The sequence below is a fragment of the Hemitrygon akajei genome, chromosome 26 (assembly GCF_048418815.1).
Source record: "Hemitrygon akajei chromosome 26, sHemAka1.3, whole genome shotgun sequence".
NCBI classification, from domain to species: domain Eukaryota; kingdom Metazoa; phylum Chordata; class Chondrichthyes; order Myliobatiformes; family Dasyatidae; genus Hemitrygon; species Hemitrygon akajei.
In genome coordinates, this window is record NC_133149.1 from 47,821,574 (window position 1) to 47,826,637 (window position 5,064).

Sequence of the window (5,064 nt, forward strand, 5' to 3'; positions counted from 1 at the left end):
GGTTTTAAGGTGCTTGGAAGTAGGTACAGAGGAGATGTCAGGGGTAAGTTTTTCACTCAGAGAGTGGTGAGTGCGTGGAATGGGCTGCCGGCAACGGTGGTGGAGGCGGATACGATAGGGTCTTTTAAGAGACTCCTGGATAGGTACTTGGAGCTCAAAAATGTAGAGGACTATGGGTAAACCCATGGTAATTTCTAAGGTAAGTACATATTCGGCACAGCTTTGTGGGCCGAAGGGCCTGTATTGTGCCGTAGGTTTTCTATGTTTCTAATGTTTCTATGTTTCTATGGACCTGCTTCTACCACTAGCCCTGGCAGCATGTTCCACACATTCACTACTCCCTGTGTTTAAAAAAAAAAATCTACCTCTGACATCCCCCCCCCCCTTATACTTTCCTCCAGTCAAATTAAAATTATGCCCCCTCGTATTAACCACTCCTGGGCATAAGATCTTGGCTGCTAATCATCGACACCTCGGTCAAGTCATCCTCCTTCACTCCAAGTAGACCAGCCCGAGCTCTCTCAACAGTTCCTCATAACACCGGTAATGTTGTAGGCCTGTGTCCAATCCTCAGATTTATGAATAGATCGAAGTTCAAAGTTGAAAGTAAATTCACTTGTCAAAGTAGAAGACGGCGCCACGGAAGGCAAGCGTCAGCTTATTGCTAGCTCGAAAGGCAAGAAGTTCGGCTGAAAAGCGTTATTCACGATAATAAATCTGGGGTAGATTGTGGCGAATTATCACCGCAGAACGGTGAGGAGGTGCGCAAAGGCAGCTGATTGGAGGGATGCGTTGGGCTCAGAGTCGAAGCGAAGGGCAAGGCCCGGATCCTAACGCGAGGTGTGATCCGTCGTTTGGGCTGGTGGGGGGGGGGGGGGGTTGCTTTGCTGGCTCTCCCCGCGGTGATCGCCCCTCTCTCCGTGGTGCTAAGGCTGCCAGCCTGCCCCCGGCTGCTGTGCTTCGTGCCTGCGACGAGCCCCGCTGGCATGATGAACCCAGTAGGCCCGAGGCTTTGGGCCTACTCCGGGGATTTGATATAAAGACTCGGTTTTAACTCAGAATGCTGTCACTAGCCTTTGTTGTTTGTGTGGTTTGTTTTTTTTTTACCTCGTTCCCTGTGCATCGGGCGTTATTCGTGACTTTTTTTAAAAATTGAGTTCTTTCAGGTTTCTTGCTTTGAGCCTGCCTGTAAGCAGACGAATCTCAAGGGTGTATAAATTATCCCATACCTTGAACAAAAATGTACTTTGGATCTTTGAATATATGTCAACATATACAATCCTGAGATGCATTTTCTTGCGGGCATACTCAGTACATCTATTGAATAATGACCGTAAACCGTGCCAACTTGGGCGTTCAACCAGTGTACAAACTGTGCAGATACGAAGAGAAAGAAACAAAAAATATCAAGGACGTGAGATGAGGAGTCTTGAAAGTGAGTCCTAGGTTGTGGGAACAGTTCAGTGTTGGGGCGAGTGAAGTTATCCCCTCTGGTTCAGGAGCCTGATGGTTGAGGGGTGATAACTGTTCTTGAACCTGGTGGTGTGGGTACTGAGGCTCCTGTACCTCCTTCCTGATGGTTGAGGGGTGATAACTGTTCCTGAACCTGGTGGTGTGAGTCCTGAGGCTCCTGTACCTCCTTCCTGATGGTTGAGGGGTAATAACTGTCCCTGAACCTGGTGGTGTGGGTCCTGAGGCTCCTGTACCTCCTTCCTGATGGTTGAGGGGTGATAACCATTCCTGAACCTGGTGGTGTGGGTCCTGAGGCTCCTGTACATCCTTCCTGATGGTTGAGGGGGTAATAACTGTTCCTGAACCTGGTGGTGTGGGTCCTGAGGCTCCTGTACCTCCTTCCTGATGGTTGAGGGGTGATAACTGTCCCTGAACCTGGTGGTGTGGGTCCTGAGGCTCCTGTACCTCCTTCCTGATGGTTGAGGGGTGATAACTGTTCCTGAACCTGGTGGTGTGGGTCCTGAGGCTCCTGTACCTCCTTCCTGATGGCAGCAGTGAGAAGGGAGCGTGTCCTCCTTTGAAGAAGTGTTTTCTGGTGCTCGGAGCCCCGGCAGAGTGCTTGCTGTGAGCAAGCTTGGCCTCTGTGGTGGAGTGAACGGGCCCGCAGTGCCTGGTGTACCTGCGTGCTTTAGACACTGATCGCTGTGCGTGGTGCAGCCGCTCCCCTCTGGCGCTCTCCAAATCCCCTCAGCCCTCTGATCCCAACTCTAATCCCTGCCGTGCCTTCACCGTTCCTGCCGGACTCCCCCCTCTCAGAGGCGGAGGGTTCTGTCCTCCTCGAGGGCCTCATCTTCCTCCTCGTCCGCCCGCACCTGAGTGCGTTCCGCGCCCGCCACGACACCGAGCTCCCCTCCCTTCGCCCACCCGTCTCCGAGCCCGCTTTTTTTTTGGCGACGGTTCCCACAAGTGATCCCCTTTTCCCGCCTCCAGCCTCCCTCCTTCTCCCGCCTCCAAACACTCCCTCCTCTCCAAACCCCACTCCTCCTTCCCGTCTCCAACCCCCCCTTCCTCTTCCTGGACACCAACGCTCTGATAATCTGCCTGCTCTGGATCGCTTTAATCCCGAATTTCAGTCAGGACATCAACTTCCTCGAATTCAGCGCTCCACTCTCACCCCCGCCACCGGAACTGCCGCTCCACTCTCCTCTCTCTCTCCGCTCCAATCCCGACCTTACCGTCAAACCTGCGGGCACAGGGGTGGTGCTGTTGTGGTGCTGGCAGCATGGCATCTGCTTTCAGTAGGCCGGGCGGCAGGAGAAAACCCACTCCCACAACGTCAGTAAAGTCTCCGACGCCGTCACTGACCCCGTCCGCCCTGTGGAACACCCAACACTGCCGTTCAAACGGGCCGTTCCCCTCCCCCCCCCCCCGAGGTCCACAAACCTGGAGAGGCCCACCGTCTCTCCCGTCCTCGCACCTCGACTCCATTCCGTCCCCCTTGGCTCAGGGCCCTTCCCGCCGATACCCGCCGCACTTCTCACGCTCCCAATCTGCTCAGTGTCGTTCCGACCTGCCGGCCCCGGACTCAATATCACCAAGACCAAGGAGATGGTGGTGGACTTTAGGAGATCTAGGCCTCATATGGAGCCAGTGATCATTAATGGAGAATGTGTGGAGCAGGTTAAGACCTACAAGTATCTGGGAGTACAGTTAGACGAGAAGCTAGACTGAACTGCCAACACAGATGCCTTGTGCAGGAAGGCACAGAGTCGACTGTACTTCCTTAGAGGTTGGCGTCATTCAATGTCTGCAGTGAGATGCTGATGATGTTCTATAGGTCAGTTGTGGAGAGCGCCCTCTTCTTTGTGGTGGCGTGTTGGGGAGGAAGCATTAAGAAGAGGGACGCCTCACGTCTTAATAAGCTGGTAAGGAAGGCGGGCTCTGTCGTGGGCAAAGTACTGGAGAGTTTAACATCGGTAGCTGAGCGAAGGGCGCTGAGTAGGCTACGGTCAATTATGGATAACTCTGAACATCCTCTACATAGCACTATCCAGAGACAGAGAAGCAGTTTCAGCGACAGGTTACTATCGATGCAATGCTCCTCAGACAGGATGAAGAGGTCAATACTCCCCAATGCCATTAGGCTTTACAATTCTACCGCCAGGACTTAAGAACTTTTTAAAAGCTATTATTAATGCGTTTTGAGATAGTGATTTAGATGCATATCATATTTTTTACTGAGTTAAGTATTGTATGTAATTAGTTTTGCTACAACAAGTGTATGGGACATTGGAAAAAAGTTGAATTTCCCCATGGGGATGAATAAAGTATCTATCTATCTATCATTTTCACCACAGATGTTCGGTCCCTCTGCTTCTACCCCGTGAAGAAGGCCTCAGCGTTCTCTGCTTCTTTCAAAGCAAAAGAACCGACCAATTTCCCCCCCCCCCCTCCGCCACTCTCATCAGAGCAGTGTGTGGTTGAGTGTCCACACACACACACACTGCCTCAGCCGAGGCTCGAACCAGCGACCCTCAGATCACTCGACCAACGCCTCATCCGCTTGGCCAGGCTCCTTGATGGGTAGTAACTGTTCCCGAACCCTGGCGGCACGCGTCCCCTTCAAATCCCTCCCCTCTCGTCTTAAACCTCTACCCTCCTGTGGGGGGGGGGGGGGGAAAGACTGCGGCCACTCACCTTATCTGTGCCCCTCCCTCTCAGTCTCATCCTGGGTGGGGGCCGGCCCCAGCCTATCCAGTCTCCCCTTGTAACTCGAGTCTTCCTGTCCCGGCAGCGTCTTGGCGACTCCGGCCGTCGGCGTGAAGGCTAATGAGCTGCCCTTCCCCCGCGTTGACACGGCCTCTCGGTACCCGGTTCATACCAGGTCGATAGTGCCACTGTTATCGTCTCTGCAGGGCACTCTTACCCACGCTGTCTTCACGGCTCAGAGCTCTCCAGTCCCAGAATCTGAAATATCACCGGCGTGCGCCGTGGGATTCCTGAACTTCGCAGCAGTACTACAATGAAATACATGATAAATGAATTCATGATAAATACATGATGAATTTTCAGATGATATTAAGATAGGTGGCCTTGTGGATAATGAAGCAGGTTTTCAAAACTTGCAGAGGGATTTAGGCCAGTTAGAAGAGTGGGCTGAGCGATGGCAGATGGAGTTTAATGCTGATAAGTGTGAGGTGCTACATTTTGGAAGGAATAATCCAAACAGGACAGACATGGTAAGTGGTAGGGCATTGAGGAATGCAGAAGAACAGAGTGATCTAGGAATAATGGTGCATAGTTCCCTGAAGGTGGAATCTCATGGGGATAGGGTGGTGAAGAAAGCTTTTGGTATGCTGGCCTTTATAAATCAGAGCATTGAGTATAGGGGTTGGGATGTAATGTTGAAATTGTCCAAGGCATTGGCAAGGCTGAATTTGGAGTATCATGTACAGTTCTGGTCACCAAATTATAGGAAAGATGTCAACAAAATAGAGAGTACAGAGGAGATTTACTAGAATGTTACCTGGGTTTCAGCACCTAAGTTACAGGGAAAGGTTGAACAAGTTAGGTCTTTATTCTTTGGAGCGTAGAAGGTTGGGGTAGGGGGGA